Source organism: Dama dama, chromosome 13, assembly GCF_033118175.1.
Source record: "Dama dama isolate Ldn47 chromosome 13, ASM3311817v1, whole genome shotgun sequence".
Lineage (NCBI taxonomy): Eukaryota > Metazoa > Chordata > Mammalia > Artiodactyla > Cervidae > Dama > Dama dama.
In genome coordinates, this window is record NC_083693.1 from 40007809 (window position 1) to 40020360 (window position 12552).

A 12552-nucleotide genomic window follows, 5' to 3' on the forward strand; every position below is an offset into this window, starting at 1 on the left:
ATGTTGATTCTGGCCTCACTAAATCCCCTGCTTAAGTCCTATGTACTAATGTTTTGATTTAGTCCCTTACAACCAATCCTCTAAAACAATAATTCTTAAAGTGTGAACCATGAACCAGTAGCATCAGTATCACCTGGGAACTTTCAGAAATGCAAATTCTCAGACTTCACCCCAGATCTACTAAACACTAGACACTTTGGGGGTGGAGTCCAGCAATTTGTGTTTTAATGAATTTCACTTTTTTTTTTAAACAAAATTCCAGACCACTGCTCTGGAATAGGGGCTCTAGAGTTTGACAGAGCACTAGCATCACCTGTATATCTTTAAAGATACAGACTTGCCTGAATTGCTCCCCTGGAGATGCTAGTGGGAGTGGGAGGGCTCTAGAAATTCTGCATGTTTCAAAAGTTCTATGAGCAATTCTGATGTACAGGCAGAGTTGAGAAGCATGGGTCTAAGAATCAACATGTAAGTATTCATTTGTTCAACAAATATGTAATTCCCTATGATTTTCCAGGCATTGTGCTAGGTAGACAAGACAGACAAGCTCTCTGTTCTCATGGAGCTGATGCTCTAGTGGGAGAAAGATGGTAAAGACAGCTCCTGTTGTAATCATCTGTTTGGCTGATGTAGTGGTACTTGCTTCAACATAATTGATAGGTTCCTGAAACTTGAGCATTAGAGTATGTTGGTTAAGAGGAGAGATACTGGAATAAGATACTAGGTTAGAAACCTAGTTCTGTCATTTGAGGTTTTAGCAAGTTACTCATTTATATCTTAGCATCCAATTTCTTATCTGTAAAACTGAGATAATAATACCTAAGCTTCACATGGTCATCATAAGAATTAAATGAAATAATAGATGCAAAGTATTTAGGATGGTGCCTGGCACATGGTTAAATAATTCATAATGATAGGCTTCATTAGAGTTATTAAACTTATTATTCTTGTTATGAATAAGTCACAATTAAAACATTTAAAAATCAAATCAAATTAAAGCATGCTATGAAAGCTGTAATTTCCAGAATAATAAAGCACCATGCTTCGTAAATTTTTACATGGTGTACTGGCATGAACAATGAAAGGACTTTAAGTTGAAGGGAGCAGGAGAAGCCTCAGCTCCAGCCTGACTTAACCCCTGAGGACTGTCCAGGGGTCTTATGTGTCTTAGGTTTAACACATTTATGACACATCAGTTGGAGGTTCTACGTAACAAATCTACCACAAATGCAATTCAGCACTATTTATTAGCTAACGTATTTAAATTGGCAAGAGTGCTTTTCTTTTCAGTTAAAAAAATAACATGTACTTGTGATTATAAAAATAATTTTAAAGATAATTATAATAACTGTAAGAAAGAGAGCACAAATAAACAGTAAAAAACTATGATACTTGGTACTTGTACTTCCAGTCTTCTCATCTTAGAAATGTTCATTTAGTTAATATGTATAAAATGAATATTTCTCCATGACATTTAATATTCTTCCGTAACACTGGTCTTCAATTTAAAAAAAAAAAACAACAGCTTTCTTACTTTCTTGCTCAGAAGCTTAAAAGCTAATGAAATCTTTTTCAGAAGCTTAAACCAAAGAACAGATAAAATCAGAGTTGCTCTGACCCAGAGTCCCACTCTGTTTTCCTCTCAAAGAGCCATGAAATACTCCTCAGAGACCTGCAGTTGTATTCCCTTGGAGTACAGTAAAAACTCCTGAGCTTTAATACTAATAAAATTTAACTTGGTAACTTTCTATCTAGGAATGATGACCTTAGTACAACACACACCAAGAAGTATGGTGAAAAGTACCTCCCCCTTACTTATGTCCTTCAGCCCCTCAATTCCCTACCTTAGAAATCACCACGGTTACTAGTGCACATGTCCTTCCAGTAGTCTGTGCATAGGCAAGAGTTTCCCTTCTACACAAATGGTATCATACAAGATTTGGAGCCAAGGACATCTTTCCCTGCAGTTGGCTGTTGCTGTCAACAAGCAAGGTTTGGAAAGGTGAGGCTTCCCTGTAGTAGACTCAGGTTCCCTTTTCCAGATTCTGTGTATCAAGAACCAGTGGGATAACTTGTACTATTTGATTTGATTTCCTAATCTCTGATCTGCAGCTTCCAGTACCCATTGTGGTTTCCTGAGTGTGACAGAAAGTTGTGTGTGGCATTAGCTTCTTCCTTCCTTCCTTCCTTTTTTGGCTTCAGAGGGAGCAGTGCCCCAAGTGGATATGTTTGGTATTGTTCTGGAGTCAACAAAGAGGTCTGCAACCTTTTCCAACAAATTTGTAAGCATCCAATTTCTTATTTTAAATTCCTTTTCTGATTAAACTACTTAAACTAAGAAATACTGTCACTTTTAAAAGAAGGAACAGGATCACCCAATGTATGTAAAATTTTACATCAATCAATTCCTTACTAATGTATCCAATTTTCAACATAATGAAAGAACGCTGTTTTAATATTCAGAGTTCTTAGTTATACGCCAGGGGAAGAAAGCTCTGGTTGATTTAAACAGGAAGGAAATTAACTGACAAGCTTTGGGTATATCATAGGATTTAGAAAACACCTTCATCAAAGTTATACTGCATGGACCAATATCCAAATCACATACCATGAACCTGATCTGCTAAAACAAAACAAAACAAAACAAAAAACTCCGGGCACCATATGTCACAGCTTGAACTCACACTATGACCTTGGACAACAGATGCAGCTGCCTACAATTGTCAAAGGAAGACAGTGTGGGATGTCCTTGCTTCTTACTTTATTAGCCTCACAGTAAAAGTCTGGAGTGGGTATGCTGCGTTGTGAAGCCTAGGTCACAAGTTTATATCCTAGACACACAGAGTACTGGGGAGCAGACACCTGGTTCGCGCTCACATACAGAGGGAGGGCCACACTGTGCCTGGGATCTCCATAAATGCAGGGGGTGTTCAACTGCACAACCAGCGTTCACCACGGCTGTACTCAACAAACCCTTCTGCTTCCTGAGAGTAAATGTTCGGTAATGGTAATTTGGTTCAAAGGATATGAAGATTTACTTTAAGATTTTTGATAGACATTGCAAAATTCAAATTGCCCTCCAGAAAAAAAGTATTTTAAATCAATTTATACTCCCAGAAAAAGTTCATCCATGTTTTCACTAACATCAGATACTTTCATTTTTAAAATCTGTTACTGATCTGACAGCTAAAAATGTTAAAGGTTGCATTTCTTTAATTGCTAGTGTGATTAAGGATGTTTCACTTCATGTGCTTATTGGCAATGTGTATTTATATTTTCTTTAATTATCACTGTGAACCTTTTACCCATTTTTCTATGGGGGGGTTGTCTTTTTCTTATTGATTTTAAGGCCCTTTACCAATAACAAAGGCATTAACTTTTTATTTGTTTATTGGCTGCAATAGGTCTTAGTTACAGTGTGCGGGGTCTTTGTGGTGGTGCACAGACTCTCAGGTTGTGGTGTGTGGACTCTGAAGTGTGTGGGGTCAGTAAAGGCTACACTCAGGCCTTTGCGCTGGCATGGCATGTGAGGTGTTCATTCCCGACGAGAGACTGAACCCATGTCACCTGCATTGCAAGGCAGATTCTTAACCACTGGGCCACCAGGGAAGTTCTGATATGAACCTTTTATCATCATATACAGCAAATAAATTTTCCTGTCTGTTGCTTATCTAAATTTTTTGCTTTTTGTCATAAAGAATGGTTTCATTTTTATTTGATAAAATCTGTCAAACTTTCCCTTCAGTACATCTGGATGTTGTGTCAGAAGAGTCTTCCTACTTCAGCATTACAAAAATATTTTTAAAAATTTACTTCTGGTATTTTCATAGATTTTACATTTAAATACAAGATATGAAATTGATTGTGGGGTAAGGTATGAGGTAAGTAGCCATTTACACTTTTCTTTTTGTTAATTATTCTTATCCTCTATTTAAAAATTTTCATTGAAGGTTTTTCTCTTTTTCTTAATGAGTTATAAGGATTCTCTCATTATATGTATATAGCAAAGGGTTAATACATATTGTTAATATTTTTTTCAGTTTATCTACTGCCAATAATTTTGCTCACTATTTTTAAGGCATCTTTTATATACTGAAGCTAAACAATTTCATGTAGTTAGACGATTCTTTGTGGTTTATTTTCTCTTCCTGCCCCTTTTTCCTTTAGAAAGTTACCCTTTACCATGAGATGAGGTAACTACATGTTTGTATCCAGCCATTTGTATGTATTTAGTCATCACCGTGTGTGGTAATGTTATGGTTTTATAATTTACTATCAAATCATTTAAAATTTATTTGGATGTGTGGCATGAAGCAGAAGCCTAAATTCCCTCCCCCACCCAAGAAATTCTTGAATAATTCATCTTTTCTCTACTGGTTTGAAACGCCACCTTTACTATAACTATATACACAGTATACACAGGCTGTGTTTCCCGGTTTCCTAGTCTAGTTGATAATTTATGTAAGTTCTGTAATATATAAAGGCAATTACACACTGCTTTATGTATTGCAGCTGTACAGCAGGACCAATATATACAACTGCAGATCTCTCAAAGTTTCAAAAATGAGGGTACTATATTTAGAATGACATGTGGAATTTATAGTTCTATAATTGTACCCTCTTTTCCCTTTGATTTTGATCTATAATTTTTATGGTCTTAATTTCTAATCTCTCTTTTCTTTTAGTCAATGAAAACCCTACAACTTATCTAAACTCTTTTGTGGAATATCAGGGCATAAGTAAACCTACACATGAAAAAGCAAACAGCACAGAGTGTGGGATTATTGTCCTAATGCCCTCTGTGCTTTACATTAAAGAAACTGCATTTAATAGTAAAGTGTGGAATGTTACATCTACATAGTCTTATGCTTACAAAACTTTCCCAAGAAACTTCCACAAAGAAACTGGTTTCTGATGAGAAAAACTGGGTGGGGGGAGTATAAAAAATCCCAGGGGTCAGGAAAAACTTGTCCACTCAGTAGAACTTGTTTGAAAGACAACCTCTATTTGAAGAGCACCTGTCTTAGAACATCACTTCTTTGAACCCAGCTTGGGTGGTCTGCCCAAGCAGCTTTCCTTGTAATTTAAAACCCACATGACTGGAAGCACTTTTTAACATCAAACAGAAAGCCCCGGATTTTAAAAGTATCTTCTGAGAAGACAGTAAAATCTTACTGTCCATTCCATCAAAAGTACACTGTGGTTGGGGGTGGAGATAAGGGCTTTCTGCCCCAGATAATCATGAATACATGAGTGAATCTTGTGTCAGTAGGTCTTCTCACTGAAAATGTTTTCTCTGAAAAACAGAGGACAGAAAAGGCGTCACGAAGGTGGGTTTGTTTTTTTTTAAATCCAAGAAGAACACTATTTGAATACAAGCGTAGTATACCTCAGACATTAAGATTAGTATCTAAGATGTTATGAAATAGTTAAATAGAAAAGCCCTAGAGAGTTGTAGCCGAAGAGGACTTGATAATATAACTTAGGAAGTACGTAAGTTTATATCCTTATGAGGTTCGTAGTGACTAAGGCTTTTCAGAAAACACTGTTCACATATCCATTATCTGATACCAGTGTCAAGAAAGCAGACATTTAAAAACAACTGTCATTGGCAGTTTAAAACTAGAGCCCTTATAAATTATAATTTACCAAATGCCTTTGGTTTGCATTAAGCATTTGTTCATAATAGATGGCATATCACATATATACATGGAGGTGAGCGAAGGCTTTATGTTCCTGTGGAGCAAAATCCTGTGCCAAGTAACAGAGTCACAACAATACAGCTGCAAAGAGAAACTGGGAATTTTTGTAAATTATTGCTTCAGTCCTCATGGAAGGAAAGAATTGGCTTGACGTGAATAAGTGTAGGAAAGGGATAGAATATCACAAATCACAGAGGATGGTTAGCAAATGATACTGTTTAAGGAAAGATTATCTGGACTGAACCAGAACACACAGACCTGGAGTAATACCAGTTTCTAGGGAGGGGTGAAATGAATATTAAAACTAGAGCTCCCCAACATATTATAATTTACTAAGTACATTTTGTTTGCATTAAGCATCTAATAAATGGTATATAGTTTATATTCACCATTTTCAAATTATGTTTTGTCATTATAAAGCTCCAAACTAAAACAACTTGCTTAGATACTATCAAAAAGAATTATCTGAAACTAGGGAGACGCAACTGCAGCTAGAATTCTAACATGCTAACTGCACCCACCAAGCAAGTGGCTGCTCACACAATGGGGCCTGTGACTCAGGCCTGGCCCTGGAGGACTGGCCCACGTGAAAGCTGCATGTGCCAGTTCTGAAGGCTAAAAACAGACCAGTGTCAAAGCACTGAAAACTCTATCATACAACTACTCTGAGTGACTTCTAGTTCAGGTCCTTGTCCGATTCATCCTTTTTGGAGTCCTCATAGCATGCAGCACACAGCTGGCTGGGCACAGGGATCCGTCTAAATGAAGGGACAGCTGTCTTCCTTGTTTCAAGCAGAACATACGAGAATAGATAACTGTGGGACATACCAATACATTCATTAGCCACATTTTCTACTTTTAAACAAACATTAGAGTGAAGAGGGGTGGGAGCCCCATTCCCCTAGCTAAAAGTATCTCATAATTTCGTACTGATATTTCAGGACTCAAAGGGACTTTTCCTTCAAACTCTTCTACATAACAGCTCTCTTTCCTCTCTCTGACATGGAGAATAACAAAATTCAAATATTGAACTAGTACAATTAGATAAGCAAGTCTTGGTTAATAAGAGAATGCCTTCTCCAGGCTTCCCTGGTGGCTCAGTGGTAAAGGGTCGGCCTGCCAATGCAGAAAACATGGGTTTGATTCCTGGTCCAGGAAGATGCCAATTGCTGTGGAACAACTAAGCCCATGGGTCACAACTACTAAGCCTGTGCTCTAGAGCCCGGGAACCGCAACTACTGAAGCCTGCCCGCCCTAGAGCCTGTGCTATGTAACAAAAGAAGCCTCTGATCTCTGCAACAAGAGAAAGCCCACCAGCATCAGAGACCCAGCGTCAAAAATTAAAGTAAATAAAACTTTAAAAAAAGAAGAAGAAAATGTTTTTTCAGCAATAAATCTGGGGACAGAAGAATGACGCAGAAAATTTAACAATAAACAGATGATTCAGTTTTAATGTTTTTGTGACCACAGAGAAGGTGGATTTGTGACAGAATTTTGGGGAATTTTTGCAGTGGACATTTGAATCAGTGTGAGCTGCAGGTAAAGAGGAAAACTTTTCCCCACTGGCACTGTGATGATTAGCATAAATTCACACAGCCTTCTCCACCACCTTTAGGGTGGTTGAGGATAGCCGAGGAGCCAACAACCAGGAACTGGAAATAAAAGACAGCTCAAGACTGGGGTAGAGAAGGGATGCTAACAGTGCTGTCCGACCAACCAGTCTTTGCCATGCAGGTGTAAATTATGTGCTCTACACCTCAGTGTGCATCAAAACTCAGTGTAACAATTACAAACGACTGCTGCACCTCATATCATATTCTACAATGTAACATTTTTAAAACACTAAAATTAATTTTTTAATTCAGGGATTTTCCCAAGTATAATGATGCCTCGGAGCTGGAGAAAGAAATCTTCAACTAGATGAGTTATTTCAAAGGTTCTTGTTTAGCTGGTGAATTTGGTATAATTAGAATAAGCAGTTTAATTATTCCATAGAGACATACTCTAATTTTAAATGAGAAATCACATATATTTTAAGTACAACCTAATTAGACTTTCTGCGTTTCCTAAAATTAACCTCCCACTGAGAAGGTGTTTTGTTGCAAAGATTACAATAATACATTTAAAAATTAGGATGAGCATAAAATTAAAACATTAATTTGAAGTCTAGTGTTAAACTCTGTCTTGTCTCATAACAAGACAGTTATGATTAGCTGGTCTTTAGATATTTTCTTAAGTAGGATCTGGTTATATAATTTTAAAGTCACAATTAAACACATAGGCTCTGGAGAAGACCCCAGGTGGCTTGCAGTGTTAAACAGCAGATTAAAGTCGACACAACTAATTTCTTTACTTTAATCTTGTTAGTGGCATAACAGCTGTCAACTGTAACCATTTCTGTGCTGCCTTCTGACACAAACAAAATGCCTCAATGTGTCAAATGGGAAGACTATTTATCAATCACTATGGCAACCCACTCCAGTATTCTTGCTGGGAAAATCCCACGGACAGAGCCTCATGGGCTACAGTCCGTAGGGTCACAAAGAGTTGGACACGACTGAGCACACAACACACACACACATACACACCCACACGGCTAATTAGCTTTCAAAATAATTTTTTAAGCTCTCGTTATCTTGAGGAAAGTTTTTAGTAAATCTTGATCTAAAAATAGCTATTTAGAATTACATTACAATAATCCTGCCTAGAAATGAGGAATTGTTCTTTAACAATGGAGTGTATCCTAAACTTCACCCACATCAGCAAATAACATTTTATTAACACTTAATGAGAGGCTGTAATGTAGCAGATACCTAAGGTGGTATGTGGTTTCCACCTCTGTATCTGTATCTGGTATTGATGGGGAATAAGTCTTATGATGAATTTACTTTATATTTATCACTTGATTTAAATCATGAAAAGGGTATTTAAGGTAACACAGAAATGTTGTACTGCTTTTGTAGACTTCATTGCTAGACCTTCTCTGAATATTTTGTCTCATACATACAAATAGTTACAAGTGATTTTGGTTCATCTTTCTGAACTTCTGTTAGATCATTCTTCTTGTCCCTCTTTGGCTCTTAACCAGACTGAAAACCTCTCTCTTTGGTGATACCATACAGGCAATAAGATAGAGAAGGAAGAATATCAGAATAGAATGCTCAGTCCTAGCTGCCAATGTGATAAGAGACGATAAATCATTCAGTGTTTTTAAGCCTTAGTTTCTTCATTTATATAATGTGATAAATTGATTGAACATGTGTCAAAGACTCTGTTAAATAAATGTAATATATTGATTAATATAAAATAACTTTATTACCCATATTTCTGACAATGTCAAGTGTTTAGCAGGGACTCACTACAACTTCGTTGTAAAGGTCTTCTCTCTCTCTCACTCATCCTTCACCCACAATACTAAACAAAGTGCTAGCCACATGGCAATAAAAGTATATATTAAATGAGTGAATTCCTCTTTGGGTAAAACAGCATAAGCAGTGAGGGCTTAAATTAAGGTAATAGAAAGATGAGACAATAATAGAAAGATGAGGAATGAAAAAGATATTAACTTTCTTCAAAATGTGAAAAAAAATAAGGAATAAATATCTTTCACTTTCCCCTGAATTAGTCATTTTGTCCAATTCATTCGAACTTAATTATATTTTTATATTGTACTGACAGTCCTAATATTATCAAAATGTTTACAGCTTCCCAAGTGTATCCTGTTATTTCAGGTCTCCATGTTCTTGCACATGCTGTGTTCTCTGCTGAGGAAGACTTGTTAATTTGACATGTTATTTCAGGTCTCCATGTTCTTGCACATGCTGTGTTCTCTGCTGAGGAAGACTTGTTAATTTGACAAACTCTGAATCTATCTTTTAAAACCTATAGGAAAGACTCTGTCTTCCTCTGGTTATTAATGACGCCATCCTTTTCGCTGTCTCTGCACTTGGCGCATACTTGTACAATTATACTTAGGACCAAATTACCTATTTCCTTGTTTAGTTCACTTTTTAACTAATGAGCCTGCTGATGGTGATGGACACAGTTTTATTTCCACAACTCTACTGCTCAGCACACAACCAATGGTACCAATCCCCTAGGTGCGTGTGGAAATGTGTAATAACACACTTGGTCGTCACAATGACTGGGGGCAGAGGTATTTAATGGGTTGAGGGATGTTACACACCATGCAGTGTGCAGGGCATTGTGACCCCGTGCCACTAGTATCCCATGCTAGAGTGTGACAATTCACAAAGCCCTTTCGTATATATTAGCATTTCACCTTCACAACAACCCTGTGAGACAGAAATCTTTTCCCCATCCCCCAGATGAAAAATCCTACAGCACAATAAGGTCTTAAAGACAGGTCTCACATTAAACACTGGCCAAGCTGGTATTTGAACTCTAATGCTCTGATTCTCAATCCCAGCTGAGTTTAATTCATTAGTGCATTATAGTCCCTTGTCTCTAATTCTAAATACAGATCCTGGCTTAAGTCCTAGAACTGATCTAATGAGAAAGTGAATATGTTTATTGTTGTTGTTCAGTTGCTAAGTCATGTCTGTCTCTTTGCAACCCCATGGACTGTACCACACCAGGTTTCCTTGTCCTTCACCATCTCCAGGAACTTGCTCAAACCCATGTCCATTGAATTGATGATGCCATCTAACCATCTTGTTCTTGGCTGCCCCCTTCTTCTCTTGCCCTCAATCTTTCCCAGCATCAGGGTCTTTTCCAATGATTCGCTCTTCGAATCAGGTGACCAAAGTACTGGAGCTTCAGCTTCAGCATTAGTCCTTCCAATTAATATTCAAGGTTGATTTCCTTTAGGATTGACTGGTTTGATCTCCTTGATGTCCAAGGAACTCTCAAGAGTCCTCTCCAACATCACAGTCCAAAAGCACCAATTCTTCAGGACTCTGCCTTTTTTATAGTCCAACTCTCACATCCATAAACGACTACTGGAAAAACCATAGCTTTTACTATATGGATCTTTGTCAGCAAAGTGATGTCTCTACTTTTTACAACATTGTCTAGGTTTGTCATAGCTTTTCTTTCAAGCAGCAAGCATCTTTTAACTTCCTGGCTGCAGTTACCATCCACAGTGATTTTGGAGTCCAAAAACATAAAACCTGTCACTGTTTTCACTTTCCCTCCATCTATTTGCCATGAAGTGATAGAACCAGATGTCATGATATTTGCTTTTTGAATGCTGAGTTTTAAGCCAGCTTTTTCACTCTCCTCTTTTCACTTTCATCAAGAGGCTCTTTAGTTCCTCTTCACTTTATGCCATTAGATAGCATCCTCTGCATATCTGAGGTTGTTGATATTTCTCCCAGCAATCTTGATTCTAGCTTGCAAGTCTTTCAGCCCAGCACTTCAAATGATGTACTCTGCATAGAAGCTAAATAAGTAGGGTGACAATACACAGCCTTGTCATACTCCTTTCCCTATGTGGAACCAGTCCATTGTTACATGTTGGGTTCTAACTGTTGCTTCTTGACCTGCATACAGGTTTCTCAGGAGACAGGTTAAGGTAGTCTGGTATTCCCATCTCTTTAAGAATTTTCCACAGTTTGCAGTAATCTACATAGTCAAAGGCGTTAGCAGAATCAATGAAGCAGAGGTAGATGGCTTTTTGGAACTCCCTTGCTTTTTCTATGAACCAGTGGATGTTGGCAATTTGATTCTGGTTCCTCTGCCTTTTCCAAATCCAGCTTATAGATCTTATACATCTTGGTTCACATACTGTTGAAGCCTAGCTTTAATGAGTTTGAGCATTATCTTGCTAGCATGTGAAATAGGCAAAAGTGTATGGTAGTTTGAACACAGAAGTAAATTTGAGCCTAAAATACATTATGTGTTAGACTGTAAATATATTTGCAAAATATGACATTGTAATCTTCATCCTATTTAGGTGTTCCTTAAGAATCCATCTCAGAAGGTGACAAGAGAAAAGAGGTTACAGAGTTAGCAAAGACCTACATAGTTCACAATTCTGAAAGCGCTACAGAGTGTTTTCAGCAAGACTGCTGTGTTATACTGTCTAGAACCCCAGAGGACTTGGCCACAAATTCTACATCAGTTGTTTAGGTCATTGACATTTTCCTTACAGAAATACACTGCTGATTTTATGAAGGAAATTAATAAGAAAACAGGATTCACTTAACAGAAATTAGCTTTACAATCATTTTTGCTGGAATGCATAAATTTAAAAAATGGAGAGAGATTTGTATTCACATTACTCAAATGTCAATGCTGAGAAGTATTTATATTTTCAGTAAGGCAACAACCTGATCTCTGAATCAATAGCTAGGCTTGATGAAAATGATTCCCTGGAGAAGGCATTAGTGTAAAGGAAAGAGCAAGAAAGTTAGAGCCTCAAATAAGTTGTTAGTAATGTCCCAGGAAGTGATCTAACAGTGATAGTCCAAAGACAGTTAAAGATTTTCTTAAGTAAACAGGTAACCAGAAATGTTCAACCAATGAACTATTACGTGAGAACTGTCTACATGGAAAGAAAATGCCTTAATGTAGAGTGGCTAAGAAAAAAAGTTTAAAATTGCAAATTTTATCAGGAATCATGAATCCGGAATGTACCAGTGTAATTCTGGTAACACAACCACCCCACCTAGAATGAAGTTTTGCATTTCTTATTGGGAAAGACAGAGGTAGGAACAGGATGAGGCAGGGCTCTGAAACTTGCATCAGATGTATGACGATGTCATGCTTTGGGATAGATGTTTAGTAATATGGAGATACTGTGTGCTTTCCTTGAGAAGAACAAAACTGCAATTTCAAAAAAGCTTAGACTGCAGTAAGTCAATGCTTTTCTTTCTTGTTTTGAGTA

The 12552-nt window shown here is 37.3% G+C and overlaps 1 protein-coding gene across 5 annotated transcripts in view; it reads right to left on the minus strand.

Moving 5' to 3' along the window:
• SCAPER (S-phase cyclin A associated protein in the ER) overlaps nucleotides 1-12552 on the minus strand; it is a 396679-nt gene that overhangs the window by 120877 nt on the left and 263250 nt on the right. The gene's annotated exons all lie outside the window — the stretch shown is intronic.